Consider the following 26,878-nt stretch of genomic DNA (forward strand, 5'->3'; position numbering starts at 1 on the left):
AACACGTAAACGAATGAGTCTGTCAAGGTCGTCTGGTTGTCAGACGTTTGCAAAATTCTTGAAAGCAATAGTGATAAGAGGTTATAACTCTAACTTATAAACTAATGTGGCTATATAATTAACTTTATTTATAAACTTAATTTTATTTATAACTTTTATATTAAACCGCGAGTTTTTTAAGATATGCGATATTAACAGAAATCCAATCATTTTTTGAAAATACTATTATACTTTTCATTGTATAACTTAACAACTAAAGGTTTTAAATTTAACTAACTTGCGATTATTAGAACGGAAATGGTAGAACAAATTATGAAAATAGCTAAAAATTACAAATTTTCATGACTACATATATGGAAAAATTGTCAAAGTGCTGTTCCCCTCAGATTAGGATGAAACTCTTAAATTATATATATCTTGAGATAAAAGATATGAAAATCCATGTTATATTGCTGTAACAATATAATTTTTTGAAATATGTGACATAAAGGGAAATCCGTACGCATTTGCCCAATTACTTTATTCTAAGGAATACAGATTTGGTTTGAAATGAACAATTCGAACTCTACAATTTAATGTCAATTGTTTGTATTCCTGTTTTTTGGTGATATTACGTTGAATGATACATATTCAAGAATAATACGATATAGTCTCAACGAACCTTTAGTACAAACACGTATGTCCAGGAAATTGGCATCCATATTGAATTTTCAGTGTTAATTTTTTTTATAACATCTTTATTAGATACGCTTAGTACAATCTTAATTATAAGTTAATTTATTACTACATTTCATTTGTTTCTGGATTAATTCAAAAGCAAGCAAGCAAGACACAAGTAAATACATCAATATGTATTCCTCAGTTATAAAATTATAATAACTTATAGCTATAGTTTACACTAAAGGTATACTCTACATAAGTTCGTATGGTTTTGTTTGCTTCAATCTCCTGACATCCTAGGAGCTGTCCGGCAGTTGTGTTGCTTTCACATTACTATGATTTAGTAATCTTCTTTCGTGTTTCAAGGCGAAATCTTGGATAACTTCGCATTCATAATCCATTTGATTTCCAGGTCATCGTGCAGTTCTTCGTTGGTTACGTAGCGATAAGACTTGATAATCAATCGAAGAACCTTGTTTTGACAGCGTTGGAGGGCTAGATGATTTGAATTTTTAGTGCAACCCCATATAATTGTCTTAAAAATCAACCTCTTTGATTTTAGATCAAGTTGAGAGTATCTTCCGACTAACCAGTATAGCTGTTTTATTTTGGTTCTAATGTGTTTTGCTTTTTGTCTAACATGATGTTTTTCAGTGTTAATAATGAATAAAGCACTCATTTTTTGAAAAAAAGAAATATCGATGATGATGAGACCTTTTTAATTTGTTTTTTTTTGCTTGCTATTGTCTGTATCAAATTCAGCTTTTTGTATCTGTGCACTTAATGAATAAATTTAGTTTTAAATTGGACTGGTGTATTCAGTATTATCGCGTCGAATCAAAATATGCAAAAATGTGCAAATGCTTTGACCAGACAACAGACGGTACATCGGTAATTGAATAAATATTAATGATAAAAGCGTCCGATGATGAAAAGGACCAATGGTCGAACAGCTGATTTTGTCACGACCTTCACATTCCTTTTATCTCGTATTAAGTTTTGATGTTTTATTAATGCAAGCTACTGTTTCAAGAGACGTCCTCCAGTTGAAAACAATTACTTCTACATGCTGAAAAAAATAAAATATCGCCAAACGGATTGGCAATTCCCAAAGAAAATTTTGTCAAATCAGGATAACCGCATAGAATAGTCGTATTTTCTAAATTTGTTAATAAAATATATAATTATTGATAATCATAATATTGTCTGCCGGCTTGGTTGGCGCATTGGTAAATGCGACCACCTACTGTTGCGATAGTCGCGGGTTTGAATCCTGCTGGGGCATGGTCGTAAATTTATGTTTGTGAAAATGACCCCAGTCACGCCAGTAATCAGGCTGGGTATTTATAATATATGGGGGATTTATAAGTCGGTCACTCGCTAGTCGGTAGGCTTAATGACGAGAACCGTGGTTCGGAGCCCACGTTAAACAGTAGTTCAGATCAACCCTCGTTGGTAAAAAGGTAAAATATACAAAAATATATTATTGTCTAAAAGAAAATTTTATAGGAGTATCTATTAAGAAACGATATATGTTAAGATTCGGATTTGTAGAACAGTGTCAATCTTAGATATTAGTTTTAATTTACAAAATTTTTTAAAAAGTGGGAAAATATAACTATCGTTTCTTAGCGATCCATTTTCTTCGTCCTTTATTTGAATCTGTTATTTGATGAATATGCCAAAGTTGTCTATGTTTTATTTATATTGCAGAGCCATATGGCTTAAGAATAAATGATGCAAATATCACAGCATTAACAATAGAATATAGGCGTATTAGATGTGATATTTTTTCATAAATTACTGTACACTATATGGCTAAGATTACATTATTTAAATATATTAAATCGGTATATATAAAGTTTTGGGAAATATATCCTGAGGTATTAATCCCGTACTCGCCTTGCTTGTGTATTAAGCAAGTACAACAAAACAGTAGTAATAAATGAATTTGTAAATTAAGATTGTACTAAGCATATCTAACTTAAGATGTAATTATTAAAAAAAAGAATAAATATAAGGTTGATGAAAAGGGAGGAGAAAAAATATTCTGCAAACTCCCTTAGTGTAAGGTTGCTCTAGTTATTTGGCCGGAAATCTCAGAAGTTTTACACTAATGGAAAAAATTTAACTAGAAAAATGACAATAGGTGATCGACCACACCGGCACATATTATTGATTAGTGTTATTATTAGTCAAAAACATAATTTGAAAAAATAAGTTTATTATAGTTATTTATATTATATTTCCTTTTATTTGTATATTGTTCGTCTACATAATACCTCGGCAGTCTTTTGAAAATTATTTAATTATTATAAAACCTCCGTTCCCAATTTTTTCTCTAAAGTATGTTTTCTTTTCATTTTATGTAGCTCCAAAGTTTAGGAGACGTTGTTTTATTGGATGGACAAGCAATACACTGTATTTCTACCTTTCGATCGACTCCCTATTTTTAAGACGGAATATAATTATTTCGAATATTTTCCGGAACTGGCAAAGAATGTCGTAGAAGATACATTATTTTCGGTTCCATCGTTTACGTAGCAATCGTTTTGCCTGTGTGTGTAATGTGTGGGGAATTATTCTATCCATTCGTTTACTTTATTATAAAGGAATATTGACATTTCTCTTCTTAGAAAAAAGTGAATAGGTTTGTCAATATTCAAGAATATTTTCTTTTATGAGTTCCAGAGCAAAGTTTCCATTACATTAGTTGATATAAGGTAGCTCAGTTTAATTAAAATGGTGTTATTTTCTATTGAAAAACATAATGGGCAAAAGAAAAAACTCCGGGCTATTAGATATATAGAGTATCGAGCACAGAGTGTTTAGGTTTAAGGAAATTATACTGAAAATAGTCAAAAATGGAAGTCAATTTGCATATAAAACCTTCCAGTCTGAAAAGTACTTGTTAATTCAACACCATTTTTCAATTTACCTTTAATTGTACGGCTATATAATATGTGCCTTCATATAATAATAAGAATTATTTTTATATTATCAATACTAGACATTTTTAAACATTGAATTAAAAAAGATATGAAAAGTGTATTAAAAAATAACCTCTGTGATCAATTAATTTTATTCAGACCACTACTTTAAAAAAACCTCCATCTGTGATGATTTTGTTTTATAATTTATAAGATAAGATCAAACTAAGAATGTTTTACAGAAATATAAACCAGTGGCAAGTTTTAACTTCACTTTGCGTAATGTAAATTTGATAAAATATGGATTTGCAATAAGCACGATCACCTATCATAAATAAGATGGGTAGTTTAATGGGCTCAGCATCGCAATTCCCATACGACGTAAACGAACAAGTCTTAGCGGGGTCGAAATAAATCAACGATATCTTCTGCGGCGATCGCGCACAGCCCCAGGTCCTAATATCCTCGTAACGGTAGACGACATTATAAAATCTCGTTCAAAATCAAACTGCGAATCTATATGTATACATGTTGTACGTCCTCTTTTCGCTCTCTCTTATCCGCGTTTCTCGTTCTCACTCGCTCTTTTGTCCATACATAAACTTTGCTCGATAGGAAAAGGTGTATTTCTCGTGGGATCGTCGATACTGACTGATGGCGGTTATATATACCAACCGGGCAAGTTTCCAATCGAGTTAGGTATAATGTTAAAAGATATGACATTCATAGTAATTGACATGTCGGCGAAAGACCAATTGAACCTCAGTTCATTGCCGTAGTGAGACCGTTTTATGGATCTAGAGTAATTAATTTTCGTTGGCGTTATCTCAGCCTAGACTTAAAAAATTTCCACGATATCAAAGTTTTATTTATTTGCAGAGTGTCAGCGAATATTCCTTTGTATATTTACAAAACATTTGTTATTAACGTTTATTTCATTATATATTTTATCATGTTATATTATTTTTAATTCCCTTTTTATTCTCGATAGTGCCCACAAGTTGTTTGCTAAATAAACGCTAATAATAAGTTCTCGGTTTATACTTAGAAAATTCTCAAAATACAATATGTCTTTTGTATTTCTTTTGTTGGGTTATTTAATGGAGAGCTAATAAATTTATTTTGTTAATTTACATGAATTGTAGAACTCTGTCTTCTTTTTATGTCCATTTTTCCTAGTTTAAAGTGTGAAGCAGGAGAAATTAAATATTTCTGAGTGGAATAAAATAAGTCTTCTGATAATACATGGTCAGGTATATTTAAAACTGAAATATTAGCAATTCCTTTACCATTTTCGTTAAGAAGTACACATAATTGGAAACGCAGCCTAAACGACTTTGATTAACATACGACAGGAGACGATATTTTCGATTATGCGCGAAAATAGCAGACCAGATAAATGACGTAGAAATTAAGCTAAATATAAATGATACATGTTGAACACCATTAAAGGTTTTGGAACCATATTGTAAGAAAACTTGATTTGAGCTGTTCAGAGATGGATCTGGTCACTGTAATACCAAGAAAAATTCAGATATCAAATGTTACATATTTGGTAAAGTATATATAAAGAGATTGTGTTAGTAGAATCTTTCTAAAATACTATGAAAGGGGGATGCTCTGAGACTATTAGAGCAGAATTTTTTTCAAATCTTTTTGTTTCCTTTGTTTCTAGCAGTGGTTTGATAGGCAAGACAATACTTTTTAATTATTTCTAATAGTTTAGAAATTTTTTTTTTTAATTTAATGTGAACAACTATTTTATCGCAAAACAGTATTATCATAAAATAGTATTAAATATTCAGTTAGTGTAAATATGCATTCTAATATTTTGTCTTTGTCTTTTTCAGGTATGCATTAGTCAGTATAAAATAATACCGGTAAGAATTTTTGAAAATTACATATTTGTATGATGATGGGCGTTTAATTGCCCAATATGATATTTCTAAATTTCAATATTAATACATTTTGCTTTAAATATTTTCATAAAAATAAATGTTGTGTTCAATTTTATATATGACGATATTCTGTTCGCCAAACTGCTGTTGCATCTTAAAATAGACGAGCTTGAGGTCAACGAAACAACCGAGATAGCGAAATTTGTATATCTAGTTTACTTAGTGTATTTTGTTTCAACCACCATGCAGTATGCTGGTATCTAGACGAGTCTAAAATTAAAAAGGACGACCGACCCATTTCGGCATTTTTAAGTTCAGTCGTTTTTATCGAATATTTAATAAAGTTACGAGAACAATAATAAACGGTTACCTAACGTATTTTTTTAGAAAAAAACTACACTACAGCAATTATTTTGCTATAAAAATATTAAATATGAAAATAGATAGAGATGGGTTATTATGGATTTTAGAGTTTTGAATGGGCTTTTGAATTGCTATGAAAAACATGTTAACAAGGATACATTGTTTTTTCTATTGTACATTGCGTAGAAATTTGTTTTTTTATATCCTTTAATAATCAATCACCAGGAAAGTTCGGCAGGATGTTATCATTCGTCAATGGATTATGATATGATTTTCGTTAATATATGACTTTGGCTTTATGTTTCTTTCTATGAAATAAATTGCGATAAACGAACTGGAAAATTAATGGTACCCCTTGTATTTTGTCATTTATGATTTTATTAATTATTAATCATCAAAACAATGTAATTTAGTTAAACATTATCAGTTTTAAAACGATAGAAGCATATTTCTTTTTAGTGGTTCAACAATATGGAATAAGTAGGCCCGTGTGAACGGCTAATACGACCTGTATATTCGAAGGGGCGAGACGGTTTGTTTACGTTATTTTTAATTAGGTTTTGTTATTTTAAACCCTACACATTTCATAATTTATGTCCATTAATTATATTAGGGATATCACGCTGTATCACTTCATTAGAAACGCAATACGTGGTATCGATCATAGTTCGCAACACTTTGTTTTGATGGTCGAAGATGGATGGCTGATTTATGACTTCTTATATTTTATTTGATATCAAAACATCAACATTGATTTTGCAGAATTTATAACTTTGATAGATCATGAATGTTTTTTCGTTTTGTGTTTATATTTGTCGTTTTAGTTAAAGCTGTTGCTAAGAAATATCTTCTCATTTGACTCTATTTTGGACCTCTCAACATGCCAGTGAAACTAGACGGAAACAAGAAAAATATTACTGATCCTCACCCAACTAACAATTACATCTCGATGAAAGCGTGAAAATTGTGTCGAAGAAACAATCATCTATTTCTAAAACGATCTGCGTCGAACAATATCTAGCTACGTCGCCGACACCACGTCCAATACGTATATTAGACGTGCACGTTCGTCCAGAAATTATGGTACCTTGTCCACGAAGTGGCAATAGCGACTTGCCCAGCTTGGCAACGTCGTCTTCCCTGATATAAAAACAACACAAGCTCTTCTCCTCCGGTTGTGTTCCTCCCCCCTACTGGCGCACACTGTCGCGGATAAACGGCAGCGTTGCCTAAACAGCTAGGTCAGGCTTTTTCTACATTGTTGCCGTTGTTTTCGTTTCTTTATATTGTGTTTTCTGCAGTTTTCGTTCTATATGCTTTCGACAAACAACGTGACCTTTAGTGTCCTTGTTTTTTTTCTGTGAGAGAAGAAAACAAAATTAATCTATCAAATTTGACATAGCTAGTTTTGAGAATTTTATGGTTTTATTCTTCCTGTGGCATGTGAATGGTGTCTGTCTGTTATTAGTGGCGTCACCCGTCTCGCAGTATCTACGCTTTGCGATTGACAAAGTCCGAATCACGTGCCTTTAGCTAATTTAAGTCATGGTTTGTAAACAGTCCAATTCATACTATCATCTGTCGTTAACGAACCAGATAAGGAAAAGTCTCGCGTATAAATAATCTTCACAAATATTTTATCAGCATATTTTCATTTTGTAATAATGCGTCCTTAAACGATATTGCGTTTCGCCCAGAGACATTCGCCGTGGAACTCTCGTGCCGAATGTTTCAGCGGAGCGTCATCCGGTCGACTGTGATGCCATTTATTTAGGAACAATTGCGTATGTAGGAGTATGATTCGAAGCTATTGACGTTGTAGCGCGATTTATCGGTCATTTGATTTCAATAGTTTTTCGTATGGAAATAGATGTTCCTCAAAACAGAAATTTTTTTAAAATGATTATTTATGTTTAGAGTAGATGATTCTGCTAAATTAATTTATTATTTCACCTATTTTATATTTGTCTCTTAGTTTTCTACAAACGTATTCATTTTTCTAAATTTAAATCGCTTTTACGAATAAGACATATAATATTTAAAACATTCCTACTAACCATTTTTGTACAATATGTTTGTTAATATTTCTAGAAGAGTTACAGGCTAAAACTATTAGTATACTAAAAAGTTGAGTCCTGCACGACATTCTTTAAACCTTGTGTTTTGAAACAAAAGGTCTAGATTAGTAAAGACCTCGGCTACCACTTGAACCTTGGAAGGAGAATATTTTTATATGGCGACGATTTGAATTGTTTGTCCTATTTTTATTTAATACAGAAAGTAGCAAACAAATGTATTTTTTAAATTACTATGCTTATAATAATGATTCACGTGTAATATTGCCTTATCTTAGAAGTAATCAGAAATACGTGAAGATATGGTAACATATATCAGGATATCCATATGGCATATACACAAAATGTTGTGTTGTAATAAGGATTTTTAAGTTTAAATAATCGTTATAACTAATTTAAAAAAGTAACAGAAAATTAATTTGCTTTATCTTATCTTTCTGATAACAGTTGATTTCTCTCACAAATAGCCATATTGGTGCATTTATAATTGGTTTTTGCAACATATAGTAGAGTCATCGGTTTATTGTGGTTTTTAATTTAATGTAATTAATTGTCATCTACATTTTACATTTTTGGATTTATAATGATAAGAATAAAACAAAATAAGGTTGCTGCAAAAAAAAGATTTTTCATTTTATTCAGAGTGATTAATATTTTATAGATTATTGTAACTCCGCATGATATTGTTTACATAAACACCGCTCTTTATACCTGATTTTCTCATGTATACATATCAAACCTTAAATCTAATAAAGTCAAGATTCAATCAGAATTACCTTGCAAACCAGGGACAAGACAGAATTATTGCCCATCTGCATATAACTTAAAATAATAACAAAATCTTTTATAGTACCGGCTTGGTGGCGCAGTGGTAAAGGCGACAGGACGGTCCACCTACTTTTGCGATAGTCGCGGGGCATGGCATGGTCGTAAATTTATAGTGATTGTTTAATATTTGTGATTGTCCTAGGCAAGAGTGCAAAATCCGACAAGGAAAATGATCCCATTCATGCTAGTAACTAGGCTGGGTAAGGCCGGGTGTCTTTTGGGATGATTTCTAAATTGGTCACTCGCCAGTCGGTAGGCTTAATGCCGAGGACCTACTGTAACCTGGACTTACGGTTCGGAGCCCACGTTAAACTGTAGGTCCAGTCCAGGTAACTCCCTACTTGGTAAAAATAGACTTTAAAATATATATGAAAAAAAATCTCTTATATTTAAAGACGCAACACATACTCAGAATATTTGTATATTTTTGATGATTTGTTCTTAAAACTACTATTTGTTCTATTTACGCTCAATGTATTTTATAGAAAATATTGTTTGACAAACTATAATTCCCGTTATAAATAGAACCCTAAATCTCTGAATGTATTCAAAGTGGGACAGGCTGCGGCTTATCCTTAACTCTATCGTTCTCTTCATTAATTAGGTATTGTTTTGACAATATTTAGAAAGTTTAATTGGACATTTATTGTTTGGTTTTGATATCGAATAGACTTAATCTATATGGGGTTAATTAAGGGCCAAATCGAAAAAAATGTACAAGAAAGATGATAAGGACAATTTTGAATCATCACACAAAATTCTATTATAAATATACTATAAATACAACACAAAATCATATATTTAAATAGTTTTTACCGTAAAGAAATGATTATATTCAAGGCTGTTTAATTACCGTGCCTCAAACACATATTAATCCAGCAGTTTCGAATTGTGCTCGATTTAATATTTAACATTACTGGGTTTATAGAGTGAACGAGCGGCCAATGTAGGGCGCTTGTTAGAAGACATTCCATTCTACCCGGTCTCTTAAGCATAATTAGGCGAGGACTCCGTGTCTGATTTTTTCATTCTTGCAACCACACATTAATTTACATTTTTTTACCAACAGATCATGTATATTGGGGATTAAGACGATTAGCTTGTTTCATTTTCAAATTCAGTGAATAAACAAATTACTAATAATGGGCAAATAACCATCGCGAAAAAGGACAAGGTTACGTTAAACATGCCTGATTATTAATTTAAAAAAAAAAGAATTGAAATATAGGTAATAATTATATTGTTCTTTTAGAAAGAAATTTAATTCAATAACTCTCTTGAGGGACACGCTTTCTTAAGATTTCTCTTCGTGTAATTTAATTTTCTAAATCACCCTTCTACTGTTCGTCAAGTTTACGGAGCTCTAAGTAAATTATATGCTCTTTAGTTAAGCAGTTAAATGGAATCTGTGTTTTTTCTAGTATATACTTTACGCACTTGTCTTGTCCAAATGTTGGGACCTTCTATAATTCAATTCAATATTCTTCCATCATTTAAAATAAACATCTTCTATGTTAACTTGAAGAGAGTTATTGTTATTGTTTCTTATAACTTTTTTATGCTATATTTCCTTCTAGATTTACACTAGTATTATAACTGTTTATTTTGTTGTTGTGTATTACAAAAATATAAAATATTTGCGTTATTGAGAATGTAGAAAAATTATTGCTTTTATAAACTGAACCAAGTAATTATTTTTGAACTAATGTAAAAATTTATTTTTATTTTACATAAGGTGTTCGGACTCAATCAATTAAAACCTGATTAGACCGTAATATGAGGTAATCAATACTACAGTTGATGTTAATAGGCTGCTGCTATAGAGACTTACGTGTTTAAAAATCGAATATTAGGGGTTATTAATTTTGTAAGCGTGTACAATTCCTCATGCATTCTTAATGAATCCTAGTATCTTTTTATATTAGCCGACTAACATACTGGTATTATTACCAATTGTAATTACCCATATTGTACCATACCAAGTGTTAATTTTATAGATATTCTGGATATTTTAACATTTGGACGGAAAAAAAGAGGTCTCGAGACAAGCTTTCTTTTATACTACATTACCCCACCACATCCTTGAACGAACTATACACTGAGCTCATTCGATTTCCAGCCAACCAGACAGCCAAAGCAAGACGGATTACCACAAACTAAATAAAAAAAAAACGACACTAGGCTTGATTCAACGTTTTGTGCCATCTCATCGTCGTCTCTCTCCAACTTAGCCCGTCTCATTCTCCCACCGATTCCGCCTTCGTGCCTTCTCTTTCTGTTCGCGGGTGAGTCTTCGGTCAAACGCCATTGTACGCAACGCTGTCACATCTACTGAATTTTCATATTCGATCCGTAATTTTGTACGGTAGATGGACTATTTTATCACTATTATCATTTTATTCAGCACCGGCTGACTGGTTTACAAATAAGGAACGCTAAAAATGGCGGGAATACAATGTATATCTTAGGGAAATGATAGTCTGTTTCGTTTTGGGATCGCTAAATTATTCTTTTGCGTAATAGGAACTGTTTTATACAGTAATGATTAATTTAAAGGTCATACATAATAATCCTAATCAAGCACCGAAATATAAAATACATATAATATAAAAGAACTTTTTTTTTCTTATTTTTAAATTGTTTAAATATAAATCGATAGATTGTCGGGCAGAGTTTTTAATCCCTAGTTTCTGTTGATTATTAACCCGGTTTAACGTTTCACTACAAACCTGATCTCACCCTCGTCCATAAATACTTTGATTGTCTGCGGTGGTATGTAGATATTACAATCTTAGGAAAGGTTTGTTTATATCGACTAGCATAATATTTATATCTCAATATACGCTTCTACTTTTATTTATAGCACTATGTGATGTATTAATAATTTATATAAGTTACTTTAATAAATTTATATTTTTTAGCCTAATATTTTACTATTTATATTTGTTCTCCGATATATCGATATTTTTTTCGGTGGCCAGCACCCCTAACTTAAACGTTACTAATTTTGGAGCGTGTCAACTGTTGAATGATTAGTGTACTATAAAGTGGTAATACCAACTAATATTTTATAATTAACTATAGTTTGGTATTAAAATGACGTAGTTTTTTTTTCAGTACTAAATTTGTATTATGTTAAAATAAAGATAATACGTCAGATATAGCATTGAACGAGACATTCGCAATATAAAACTGAATAACACAATTATTAATCAGCATTTTTGTTTACAGTAACGTTTATTGTCAAAATAAATAATAAGCGACTGGGTATATAAAAGTAGCAAAAACAATAATGTTTCCTAATTTATAATAGCTATTCTTCGTTTAGTCCTAGTGGAATTATTTGATTTGTTTGTTTCTTGTGTTGAGAGTTGTCAATTAACTTTTTACCAAGGTAATGCGATTTTAACGATCAATTCACATTCCTTGGAAACTATAAGTATTTAGAAATGATAACATTTATATCTAGGAATCCGTTGAATTTCCATATTATTCGCATTTCTTCTCTAAGGTTTTGTTATAGCACCGTCGAAAAAAAAAATTTGCCTATTCAAGAACACGAATCGGCAACGTCGCACGTCCATTCCGAACAGAGAGAGCGAGTCCGTTTTATTGCGCAGTTGCCGAGTTTCGTGTCGTTTCCTCGGCTTCCACGAGGAGAAAAAATGATTACGTTAAAGGAAATAGACTTGGGCGACGAGCGCACTCGACATGCAGGCTTTAAAGGAGAACGATCGTTCAGAGCACACCACACAGCGTTGACCATGAATTGATGTTAGCAGTATTTTTGGATATTTCGCATTTCAAAAACACAAAAAACTACGTTGCCTCTCTATCTCGCCGTTTATCTTTCTTCGTCAGTCGCCGTTTCGTAACCTTGAACGTTATACTACGACTTTGCGATAGAATCATGGGGTAATACTCAGTTGAGGATTATAAAAGCTGTTTTTAGGGACTCTTACCTGATTTTTTAATTGAGTGAATTTTAGAGTATCTCGCAGGATTTATATTTTCTACCGTTAATGTGTCAACGCCGAATTAATTTTATTCTTGTGTAACTGTTGTTTATATACTCGCCTACTAACATTTTTCTAACGATTTGAGTGGGATGTATTATTGCTACAAGGTCCCTACAAATGAAAATGTATACATTTGTACCAAACGCTCTCATATATTACAGAAATAGTATGTGGGGTGATCTTTCCGATACTTTATTTTTACTCTTAGTTAAGATTTGTATGTCTAGAACGGAATAGAATTTGTCATAGAATTGATGAACTTTAAAAATAAGGCTTCTTGGTGTTTCAATTAGTATGTTTTTACATTAAGAGTTTAACAATAACTTTTATACCTATATAGAACAATAACCATGTTTTTCTCTAGGTCTTTATAAAACTATTTATGTTTTCCGGTATTACTATATGGAATACAAAAATTATTATATGTTGTTATAACATAAATTGTGGCTGTTATATCTCTCTGTAACATATAACTTATATTTATATACAAGATATTGTTTTTACTCGTTTTAGAACTCTAGGATTCTGCAACTTTTAAAATGAATTATAATCAAGTGGCGTCAAGTCAGTGTTGTATACGGGATGCGATATGGATTTCTTACTAAGCTCCTATTATTTCTTAATGAATTCTAAAAAAACATATTACGGTAATGCCCTTGCATTGTTTAGGTTTAAATATATATCGTAACTTTCATTGTGATAACTTCCACCATGTACACCATGAATTCAATTGCCTCTCTTGATGTCAGCAACACTCCCCCAGTAATCAAGTTAGATTTGAAAACCGTTAACGAAAAGCTATGTAATATTTCCGTCCGTACTGTCCACCGATGCCACCACCATCAGACCCGTGTCATCACACCAAGCCAGTACTGTTGTAGAAATTAGGTTCAGAGAAAATCGCGAGTCCATTCTATTATATGGGTTGTTTTAATAATTTTTTGATGTATGTTATATAATTCACAACATGTATGTAAGTCATTATCAGAAAAGTATCATTACAACCGCAGAATCGAAGAATGTGTCTCAAGGGAGTCGTTTTAGTTTTTCATTTAGAGTCATTATTTTCTAATATTCAAATGTCAAGAGGTTTATATAAATCCACAGTTAAAGAAATATTTTCTTTACGGATATTTATCCAAGTGATAATAATGCTTCGGCGAAAAGGCTGACTGTTAAATATGCTTCTAATTTTTATTAATTTTTGATAAAAGTATACCGGTTTTATGTTCGTATTTTATTAGAATATTTATCATTTGTTTGGTTATCATTCAATTATCAACAAAAATGTTAATTGATTCTTGCATAAAGTGCTGTCAATTCGCTGATTCTCGTTGTTTTGAGGATGTTATCAAATGTTATACCATACTAAATGTTTAAACTTGAACAATCCAAAATTATGAAAATTTATAAAACTATTAGATATAAGTCTTATCTCTTTTACTTATGGCACTAAATTTTAAAAATCAAACCATTGGCTCTGCGATAGCGTCCAGTTCGAATTCTGCAAGTTATTTTTGTTTCAAATTACTTGTCTCCAATAACGTAATCCACGTAACAACCAGGCTGGGTAAGGTTTTGTGTTTTCTGTATGGTTTCTAAATTGGTTACTAATCAGTTGATACTAGCACGGTGTATTGTGTTTTAACAAAAGTTGTTGCAATAGAACTACTGCAATTTTGAAACTAAACACTAGGCTGCCATTGAATTTTGACACTTGTCATTTCAAGTTTAGAACTTACGTGAGGTTTAAGGTTAGGATGTGGCGTCATTAATATGTTAGGCTGGAGACATATTGAATGATTGCTACAAGATCATCTTGAAGTAGTTTATGTTTGTTTTTTATGTATATCTATAATCTTACTTCTATTCCTTATATGTTATAAAAACAACTTTAAAATTTACAATAAGCTTAAGATTCAATATCACGGTTTAATAATAAGGAAAGCCGTTTATATTAATGGATAAAATATTTAAAATTGTTTGTGCTTTCACCAAGACCCTAATGCTACTGTATATATTCTAGCGGCCAATATCGATCAGAAATTTCAACTTTGAACATAAGTTAATTAAACCTCTATCCTTCAGATACTATTTAATACAGTCGGGTTTATATACGTTTGGCAAAGGCATGGGAGCAATAGAAAATAATTTAGAAAAAACTATTACCAAGTATGATTTATTCAATCGGTTCAAATAAGACGTATATGTTATGAGTCTGAAAATACTAGTAATTGTATGTCAAAGAAAATGAAAAAAACTAAAATATTTTACAGGTTGACAAATGAACGTTAGGTTTTTTTCATCATGACTAAGGCGCATTTTTTGTCTGAATGACCTTCGTAAAGAACACGTAGACTCATTATTAAGGCAGTATGCCTGAATAAAATTACATTTTTATTCTTTATTTATTTTCGTTCTGCATTCTGCTGTGTTAGTTATTTAATAAGGGAGTGTGAAAATTATGGCCTGCAGCACAAGAAAAATTCTTCAACAGTGTTCGGAAATTGTTCCGTTGTGTCAATTGCATAAAGTGTAAATGTAAATGCATTTCTGAATAAATAAATTAGCAATATCCCGTTGTATTATAACCGTTAACGATTTATGATATTTAGTAATTTTGTTGTTTGAGAATATGTACTGAGGTAGCATATTTTAAGAATAATACCATTGGAAAATGATTTTGTTGACTTACTCTTTAAAAGCTATCTATAGATGTTTTTAATTCTTATTCACAGTTTGCATTAATTTTTTAACTGAACGTTAGTAGCTTAACAATCGATTTTGCACACACTATATACTAATATCACAACTGATGAAGAACTAAACGAGGACAGAGGAAAAGCTATTTGTAATGAAATACTTTTACGTTTTAAAAATCCAAATTTGTGCAATCCAAATATATTTTTCTTCGATTTTTCAAACGTATTTTTAACTCACTTTTTGATTTCAACAAAAGCAACATATGTAAAGAGGAGGAAGCAAGGGACCTGTTTCATGTTTCACATAAAAAAGCGATTAAACATCTTTTTTATCTTTTTCCATCCCCCATAATTAAATTTAACGGCGTATTTAAATTTAAATTAGTTTTTTTCGTTAGCGTTTTAGTGCTTGTTCGTCCATTAAAAAAAGCCCGGAATAAAATATAAAATACCGCCTGGAAAATGTAAATTTTCACTAATGGTCGTTACGCTGTTATTGCTTTTGATACTTATTAATGCGCGAGTTTTTCAATTGTATTTGCAGGCTTCAGGTCTTATCGATCCGGCGTCGTTTGGTTATGACGCATTTTTAATTAATGAAAAATATTTATTTTGTGCTATATGATTCGAATTTTATAGTATTCAGGAGGTTTAATCGAAATATGCATTATTTAAATATAAATGATAATCCCTCATCAATCCTAATCAATATGCTTATACGGAAGAACTTCCTTCTGGAACAGAAACTTCATTTATGACTAGCAGTCTCTTCACTAGAGGTAGTCTCCCAATCCTACCCAGTTGCATTCTAATTTGAGAATCTTAGAGCCAATTTATTTAAGCTCTTCACCAATTATCGTGACTACAACTTTAGACTTATAAAAACTATCATACAGTATTCAGGTTTCAAGTGAAAGTAATTTTGCCTGTAAAAATACCAAGAAACATTAATGATTTCTAAATATTCTACTGGACTTGCTTCCCATCACTAGCACATACATTTAGTTTGTTTTTATTTTAACATACTTTTTTCATTCTTGTTAACTTATAGAATCTAGGTCTAAACGTTTTTTTTGGATTGTTTTGGGGTTATGAATTAAATTAAGATTTTGGAAACATGGAGAAGTTATAATACATGTTTTTACAGATTTTGTGAATTGGTAGAATTGTTCGTAGTGTTCATGTAATGATTTTTATGATTTTTAAAAAATATTTTAAGCCTATATATCACAGTAATAAAAATGTTTCATTTAACAAAAAAAAAATTTAACATTTTATTTTTTCATTTAACATTTAACATTTTTCTGAATAGAGCTGAATTATTTATCTCTTGGCTTTAAATATTTTATAAAAATATATTTAATTTATACACCTCGTAGTAATCTTCGATTTCAGTTTCACATTTGACATTAAGAGGAGATATTAAATGTATTTTTATGGCTTTTCTAGGTTTTCAATTAAACATAAGGGTTTTTTCAGTTTTGTTGGCCTTTACTCTCACACATCCACCAAGAGACAGAGGGAAAGAGGGTGAGACCTGGAAATAAAATATTAAATATTGGCCTCGGAAATGTAAATCTGAGTTAATTGCCGTATTGTGCTTATTGTTTTATTTCCGTGATGGCATGAACCGAATCCGCGCAATTCGACTCGGAAACTGTTTAGTTGTAACATATTTTTAATTACGACCGAGATTTTTTTCTTTCGATCGATTTCCTTCTGCTTTCTGGTGGGACATGGGATAATTAAAAATCAATAATTTTCTGTCCGCTTTAACAATTTTATTATGAAGCTTCATGTTCTATGATAAGTAATTTTTTTAATCTCTCGCCTATTTGGTTTAATCATTTGTTTGTCGTGATGTTACTGGAGCTGCAATAGCTTGTTATTTTAAAGCAATCTTTCATTTTCTTAAGTGTAGAATACATTTGCACTGCTTGAAGGTTATTGTTCCTATGATGTAATTTATATCCCAATTAGATATGTGAAATATTGATTTGAATTACAAAAATAAGACTACTTGAAATTAATATTGAAAATATGAGTGTGAGCTTCTAATATCGCTTCACCCAATTATCATCGTTCATAAATTTGTCTCGCGGTAATCGTCAGTAGTTAATTAATTGAACAATTTCAAATATATTTAAGATCTAAGAATTAAACTTATATATTCGTCTTTTTCTGTAAAAATGGAAATAATATAAATTGGGTATATTATCCTTAGTGATGTTTCATTCCTTTATGCTGACGTATTTTTAACTTTCCCTTTTGGTTTTTTGATGGCTGATATGAGTCAAAGGGAACCATAAAGTTAATGAGGGTAACATATCAATGTTTGATTGCATTTGCATACATTGCATAATTTTTGATAATATTAATGATAAAATCATTAATATTTTTTATTTCATTCATTTAGCAAAGTTTCAACGTATTTCTTTTTAATTTATCGATTTTTGAGAATAGTTTATTAAAATTTTCACATTTGTTTATAAGTTACAAGGAGAGATTTATTACAAATACCGTAAACAATTTCAGTATTTTGTGCAGTTTCGCTTTTTTTCAAGTCTTTAGTTCTTATAACTATTTTTTTGATCATAGTGGTATATTTTAATACAATCTATGTATATATCTAAGTAATAAGAAGGAAACTTAAAAAGCAAAGCCATTTTAAGGTTTGTATTAAAATTGTAAAGTCTAACAATTAGAAACAAAAATTAGGACCCAGGCTAAATATTTACGTTCGGCTTGATTAACAAGTAGGCGTGTCTTGTTCCCATTAACTAATAGAAGCGAAATTTCGAACTTTGAAAATTGATCCCTATATTCGATATTGATTCGATATTCCGAGTATTAATCGGTACAGGCGGAAAATTTACGGGCATAAACAATTTTAATGGAAGCATCCAAAGTTTAGAAACTCAATAAGTTACACAACAGCACATCAACATTCAAGATATCGTACCGTACTATCTAATAATAGCATTGTATATTGAAGATTAACCATTTGTAATTCATCCTGCAACTAAGATAAGTAAATAATTTAGATTACTGAAAGGGATAGTTTGTGTACTAAAAAAACATTGAGGTTAGGAGAATATACTGCTCCAATCCATAATAGTTCTAGCTTTACTTTCCATTTTCAGTACAAAGAAGTGGTCAAGATGTTTTGTCGCGTGAGATAGTTTTGTTAGGATTGCTAAATTTGATAGGATTGTTACTTATATGTGGCCAAACATAAACAGAATGAATCGAATTATTTTTAAAGAATTTAAAAGTACAGCAGTTATATTGACCAATCTTATAAATACTTTGATTTATTAAAAATTAATAATAAACTATTATTATTCACATGCGATTGAAATTAGCTGAAACTCTCATTCAGTCAATTTCTTTGAATAATTACTTAATGGCTTCACTAATTTTATTTTTTATTGTTTTTAGGTAAGACTTAAAATGTGATGCAATAAATATCTAGCAGGGTTCATCTTAAGTATCCTTCGGTGCTAATATTTTCCTTTTAACGTTGTTTGATTGAACGTTGTTTTAATCGATCGTATTTTACGTTTTATTCTAGTTGTATGTTTTCTGGGGCGTTTCTTAGCTTTTTCCATAAAACTCGCCATAAATCACACAGAAACCGGCTTGGTAAAGGTGCAGCGCCGTGAAACTTTCTTATTTTTCCAATTTTGGGCTTGGAATGTTGCCATGCAGTTACGTCCAGGCACAGACAGATGTATATCCCGGTTCGTACCGACGAACGATGAACGACATTAATAGACGCCATTAATCTTATTATTTCGAATATTATTATGCATATTGCGAAATGTTTTTGCCTCACTATAGATCTGCACGATATATATTTCGGTCTCCTAGACTGACGTTTTAAATGAGGATGAATATATCAAAACGAAATAGAATGCCCCTATATAGTTTTTTAATTTTAGTCGGTGTCAATTTGAAATTGAGACAACTTTTTTGTGTTCATTGTGATCGTTTTAACAGACATATCTTATAGGCTTTTGTTAATAACCGTTTTTTAATTCAATTCTATTTGTTTTAAATTACAAATACATAAATTTGCTGTTCCAAAACGAAATTATTTATATATTATAACTTGGGTTATACAAACAACGTCGAGTATATATGTCGATTCAATAAATTAATTTCGGACTAAGAAAGTAATTATTTTTGGGCAGAGAAATCCTATCCAAGTGAATTGAATTTAGATTGCATGCTAGATATTACAAAGTATACTGAAAACTTACAACAATTGCAGCGAAAAATTATCTTTCCGTTAAAAGACAATAATATTAGTAGCGTTCATTCAATTAATACAAAATGGAAGTTCTGTTTTCCTAATAATACCTTCGTAAAATATGGTTGATATTTTTTTTGTCAAATCTGTCAATACAATTCAAAATAACCAAGACTACTATTAAAATTTGCTGGTTAAATATTTATAATATTTAATATTGATCTATTTCTTTACATAACCAGCATTATAGATTCTAGTATTAATAATGATAGGTTACCCGATACCAATGAGAAGAAATTGTGCCTTGATCGATATCTAAACTGAAACAAACTATTCGAATGTTAGAAAATAATAAACTAATATATCTAAATTAATAAAACAATGCTAATTAATTAATAAACTTGTTTTAAAATTAAATACATCTCTAATTTAAAAATATATTAGAAAATAATAGTACTATTAAACATTTTAGAAAGGACTGTATAATAAGAAACTGAAAATTATTCAAGACGTATGTGTATGAATTTTAGTCACATCAACCTCTTGGATTTTTTAGTGACTGGACCAACTACTTAACGTGACGACCTTCGAACCACGATGATTTGTCATTACAGGCGAGTGACCAAGTTGGAGATCATCCCAGAAGACATCCGGTATTACCCAGCCTGGTTACTGGTATGACTGGGATCAGTCTAAAGACAGTCACAATTATTAAACAACCCACAACTATCGCAACAGTAGGAGGACGGTCCTGTCGCCTTTACCTCTGCGCCAACCAAGCCGGCTATTCAAGGCTGAGAAATCTAAAATCAGAAATTCTCACAAAGGAAATTAATTATGATAAGAAATAGTTGTAAATTTCCATATTTTTACAATCATGATTATCGTAAAACTGGTCTAAAATATACATCGTAAAGTATATCATTAATCTATAATATAATGAGTAAAAAGAGAAAATACAATTTTCTTCCACTTTCTAAGAATTTAGACATTTTGGATAAATACCAGTTTTGGGTATTAAAAACCTATGTTACAATATTTTAAGTAGTATTTAGTAAAGTACCAAGTTCCAGAGTAGGAAAATCATTTGCAATATAATACTTTAGAAATACAATACTAATTTTAAAAATCCAACTAGTATCATTTACCAGCAAAGAGACCAACTAGTACCTTTTAAATCTTAATGATATTTTAATTAGAAAACCTTAAGTCAACATTGTTTAAGTGATTCTATCTTTGATAATGTTTAATAAGAAACTACTATTTTTTTATTAAATAGACTAGCGTGGATTTAAAACCCTGGCATGATCTTAATTAGAGAATAATTTATATCTATATTATCTTGCTCGTAGCTAACAAATTTGTGTAAAATATAATATTTTTGGTGATTTCAATTACATTTTTTTTTTATTAAATAACGTATTTCGCATTCAGATAAATTAAAATATTCTAAACAGTATATTTTCTCTGTTACCCGTAGAATACCTATTTTTTCATTACTTTTATATATAGCTGCTACTGGATAACTCCAGCTGTACCTTAAGTATTAATATGGAAATTGTAAGGAAAGGGGCCATTAGTAGATAATATTTTATGGTTTCCATTTTCATATCGATCGTGAGGCAAAGCGACAGCAAAAATACTTTTATGTTGGAATAGAGAAAAAGATGTTTTTTGTTAAGTTGTTTGTTTAATTATTAAGGCTTTTTTTCTATAATAGCTAATCAAAGTGAAATATATATGTTGTGTGTATTTATTCCTATTTTTAAGGTACATATATTAACGTTGATTTATTTTTTTCTGGATTATATGTAACATTCTGCTCAATCTAATCAACATATGTTGCTAAAAATTCTGACTAATTTAGTCTATAGTAATTGTAATAAACATAGAAGTAAATATACAAATAAATATTTCTAAAATATAGAAAAGACGAGTTTCATTTTGTATCTACTTTAATGGATGTACATTTATTTACAGTCGTTTTATATAAAAAATTAAATGTTAGATAAAACATTTGTTAAATAGATAGCATATTTTATAGTTATATTGTATAACCTTTATTTTACTTTAATAATGATTTTTTAGCGTGTGATTGTAGAAGATTCCAATAGTTGTTTAACCATCATGTTATCACAATTATTTACTTAAAGTTAATCTAAAATAGCCGAAGATCCACGTTTTAAAAAAGCTCGTAACAAATAATGTAAATAGTGTGTCTTAAATTAGCGAATTATTTAACCTTGGATCAAGAATACATACGATTATACTGTACTGACCTTTGTGGAGAGAATTAGACCTGAATAAAATACCTTGATGTATTTAACATACTTAACATTATAATATATTTTTATTATAATTATGCCGGCTTGGTTGGCGCAGTGGTAAAGGCGACAGCACGGTCTTCCTGCTGTTGCGATGGTCGCGGGTTCGAATCCTACTGCGTCATGGTCGTAAATTCATGTTTGTGATTGTCTTTAGACAAGAATGCAAAATCCAACAAGGAAAATGGTCCAAGTCACGGGAGTAGCCAGGCTAGGTAAGATCGGATGTCTTCTGGGATGATCTCCAAGTCGACCACTCTCCAGTCGGTAGGTTTAATGCTCAGGACCGTGGTTCGAAGCCCACGTTAAGCAATAGGTCCAGTCCAGATAAACCTTAGTTTTGGTAAAAAGGAGACTTTATAACAAAAGAAACAAACAAATATTATAATTATATCCAAAAGGCAAATTTTTATATAGAAGCATCATAAGGGGAAATGTCAATTTTTACGAAACTCCCTCCCAGAAATTCCCTGTCCCACTTAAGCACTTTTAGCGAAAATTATAATAAAATCACTATCATCATTATTTAATATTATTTTTATATATTTTGTATATATATTTAACATACGTTAATAATAAATACAGATGGCTGACTTGAGTGAGTTTTTAATGTCTGTCTAAATTGGTAGCGACCTCCACTGTCAAAAAGCTTTTTCAATTACGATCGAAATCGTGTACAGAGTATATTATTATTTATGAAGAGAGTTTATGTATGAAGAGTTATTATTTATGAAATGACTGGGAAAGTGAGAAAAAGAAAATCCCATTAATTTATTTATTGTTTCGATGGTAATTGGTTATCGATCGTGATCGCTGCTTTTTTTTTCCTCGACCATAGTTGTTATTGGATCGGTTTAACGCTACGAACTCGCCTCGGCCAGATTTTCCAAACGAATTTCGTGGGTGGGGTTGATTCGATTAGTTTAGGAATTACTTGTCATTTTCCAGTGTCGCCTTTTGGACTTAACGATAAGGGTTGACATTTCCCGAAAACGTTCCCTCGTCAAATTGATAGGGGTTGAGACTAATTTTTTTTGTATCGAGTATTAATCTGTATGGTTGTTGTATACTAATTGATTATATTTGTGATTACCTAATCAGATAAATTTTCAACGAATCAAAAAGAATTTCCTCATTTACTAATGGTTTGTTTGTTTGTAATATTATTTTTTCTGTTTGTATATATAATGGGGAAAAATTTCGGTAATATCTAATACTATTTATATAAATTCATTATATTGTTTTCAAGTAGGCCCGTTTCTCTCCACGCATTTTTTTTCGACGAGTTTGCTTTTCAGTCACCGTTATCTTAGCGATTTTAAATTTAGATGAAAACGTATTAACGTTAGCCATTAGGCTAACCGGATTGTGGAAGATCACATCTTAACCGTCAACCACTGTTCACAAACCAATATAACGTTCAAAACTGCGCGACAATATATAGGTACCAACTTAGACAATCAAAGTATTTTGACAATTCCCTTAAACGATCATTGTAATTTTCGTTAATACTCTTTTTACAGAACCTATTCTCTAAGTAATAATGTATCCAAAATATCTTTATTGTGTGGATTTGTAAAATCCTGACCTGTGTATCATCAATTGTTTAACAATTGTTGTATATTGTAATGAAAGACCATGTCAAACTATGCCATCAGCAAATGTTAAATATTTAAATAGTAAAATCTTATTTAGGTGGTGTAAATAAGAGAATATGATACGCTGTTTTGACGATGTACAAATGAATATATTATGTTTAACTTTCAATCTTCTAATGCACTGCAATAGGTTATAAACTTAAAAGGTCAATAGCTCTCAAAATTTTCTATTGTGTTAATTGGGTTATAGAAAAAATGTTAATCCTACGTAATGTAAGGAAATTTTTTCCGTATGCGAATCTATATATAGAGGCTATAAATAAGTTTTAAGGATTTTTAGAAAATTATTAATAGAAATTGGTTGCTACAATGCATTCATTAATTAAATCATTAATTATTATTAATACAAAGAAGTATCATCAACTACGATCTCTTCCCCATCTTTCAAGCGGTATAATATGGATTTTGTGTTCTATGCGAGTCGGTAGGATATTCTATTTTGTATGGGTTCTTTTTTATGATCTGAACACTTCCATGTCAATTCTTACACATTTCTCAAGATTTGATCAACTCTCATATTTCATACCTACTATTATCGAAAACTATTTACAGCTTAGCAATATTTGATTAGTTAATTTCTAAGAAGAGAAATCCTATCAACAATTCAAGACGTAATTGTCATGATATGATGATAAATGATATGATATGACGCTCATGATAAAGTGCCTCAAGAATCTCGCTATACGCTCGTCTTAAAGAAAATCCAGATAATAAAACGTGTCGACCGCACACCCAAATAACAAAATTGGCCCGGCGAATTGAAATTTTTGTCGCACACAACAATCTCGACATGGAACATTAACGAACGAAATTCAAAACCTTAAAAGGACAAACGAAGTTATTAGGAAAATTACAGTTCGAAATAATGGAGGCAAATGAAGCCTATTTTCGGCGAATTCTAAAAAATTAACAAGGTTTTCTCCTCGACGGGGTCTGGCAATATCAAATTTAATGTTAACATAATTTTTTTCAGATAGAAGTTTTTAGTTTGCTGAAAATCGTATTCGAGTTCTCGTAATGGTCGTCCTTTCAGGAATATTTCAGGGATTTATGTTTGAAATCTATATTAGTACAAATGTAAACATTATTTAGGAATTGAAGTATTTGATTGGCTACTATAATCAGCATTATTAAAAATTGTTATGATGTCTGCAACGGTCGATATGTCTGTCAGGCAGGGTACTTATATAAGTGATGTGTTACGTGACGTCAAGTAATGTTTTATATTAACATTGATCACAAAAGAATGAAGAAAGACGTGTTAAGTACACGCAGTCGATGACAAATTCTAAATATTGATGTTGATTTAATGAAGGGGGTTCATTAAACGTTTTACGCCAACTTTTGTTGTTGACTTTTTCAATTAGCGACCGTTTCATTCGTTATTCCGCTCGTTCATTTCGCCGATCGAAGGTCAAAACACTTTCAGCAAGTCATGTGTAGTTTTTTCTTTCGCGCAATGGTTAATATTGTGGATCAACACATTAACAGGGTTTGTATTCCTATTTATTTTTAACATTATAGATTGAAATCTTATCAACAACAATTTTCCAACCACTAAGGAACTATTTGTGAATGTTACTTTCTTAAGTTGCTTTTGGAAGTTCGACCCAAAAATAAATACCCTTCGACGATTTAAAGTAAAAGTAAATATTTTCAAAAGAAAGAATCGAAAAATTACATAAGGATTAAAACCAATTTTATACTCTTAAAACATAGAATATTAATGAATAATATTCCATTTATATAAAAAATGTTTTTATTAGTTACTACTCGTATATGAGGAATTTATATTATAAGTAATATATTATAAAAATATTTCTGTACAATCACATTATCATTTGATATTCTGTAATTTATTTCTAAAAAGTTTCCAACAATAATTATTTTTATATTGTACATACTGAACAAACCAAACGTAAAGCGTACACATTGCCACGCTGGCAAAGTTGCGGCCACAATTTGATGTCACCGTATCTCATGTAGAACGTTTACGAACCAGACAAAGTGGCTGACCACGCTCGCGACGTTGCCAGCTGCAGAAATCACTTGTATACATTATTTTGGCAACATTTGCGGATCACGTCTTTGTTGCGAGTTTATGTGTTGTGTGTATGTGAGCAGAGTTTCGTATGATGTGGGTTCGGTGTACGAAACTAAGAAAATAAAGAACGAAGTACCTTTTAGTTAGTTGTGCACGACGTGAAATATATTCCTATTTCTTTTTATAACCGGCCCATGTCCCAAAAATGTAATATGTGATATAAAACATAAATTTTTCATTTTTTTCCTGGTATTTTTACGAAAAACAAATCATGGGTTGCGCAAATAAGGTGGTGATACAGTAATATTATGAGAGTGACTGAAGAAGAAAAAATATGCTATAATTGTTGCTACTCTTTTACTGAGTTAATGGGAAACTACAAGGCATAAAATACGGTATGGCAATCAGTAAAATGTCTGCCATTTGGTTTATTACATATTAAAATATGTTACTAGGTCCTATTCCTCTTAATCATTATGCAAATAAATCAAAACTGCATACCAAAACTCTCCGGTAATCTTCCTGGTTACAGGTTGATAAGTAACTTTGCAAATAGTACTAGCTGAGCCAATTGGGTGAATTGAAGAAATATCCATTTTAGGGATGCCGAATATCCAACCTACAATAGTAACAATATCAGTTGGTTATATAAATAATGCGTTTTAATGGAGGTGGCTCGTAATTCTTTTCAGCCTCACGTGGTACTCTTCCTTATATTGAAAATATTTAGAATATATTTATTTATTAATGCAATAAATAGCATCATTTTTGCTTATTTGCAATAATGTGTGCTATTTTATCGTCCTAAAATTGATATAATTTGTTCTATAAATTGTTTGGCCTTGAAGAAAACTACTTCTTTAACAAGAAAGAAAATATTGGCATTATTTTAAATGTAAATTGCTTCATAATGCTTTTTTGTTTACCTAATTTTGAAAGTTGTATTAGTGACACTTTCTTCTATTGCATGATTTTATTGTATTTTGTAATTTGTTGGCCTGACACTAAAATTACTTCGATAAATTTCATTTTTTTGCGAACTCACTTTTTGAAACATAATAAGTCCATTGAATTCTACTACAAAGAGTCTATTATTATTATTATAAAAAAAACGTGACAATG

At 30.7% G+C, this 26,878-nt stretch overlaps 1 protein-coding gene and 1 long non-coding RNA gene across 4 annotated transcripts in view; one reads left to right on the forward strand and one right to left on the reverse strand.

Annotated features, from left to right (window-relative positions):
• Positions 1–26,878, forward strand: part of Smr (nuclear receptor corepressor smrter) — a 124,136-nt gene that overhangs the window by 16,830 nt on the left and 80,428 nt on the right. The window lies entirely within an intron of this gene.
• Positions 26,220–26,878, reverse strand: part of LOC143193171 (uncharacterized) — a 37,362-nt gene continuing 36,703 nt past the window's right edge. Inside the window, exon 2 of the long non-coding RNA XR_013004955.1 lies at positions 26,220–26,375. This is a non-coding gene — a long non-coding RNA (uncharacterized LOC143193171). The remainder of the gene's footprint in view (positions 26,376–26,878) is intronic.

This window comes from Rhynchophorus ferrugineus, unplaced genomic scaffold (assembly GCF_030347505.1).
Source record: "Rhynchophorus ferrugineus isolate W39M unplaced genomic scaffold, kcgeb_rfMv2 rfM3, whole genome shotgun sequence".
In the NCBI taxonomy this organism is placed as follows: Eukaryota; Metazoa; Arthropoda; class Insecta; order Coleoptera; family Curculionidae; genus Rhynchophorus; species Rhynchophorus ferrugineus.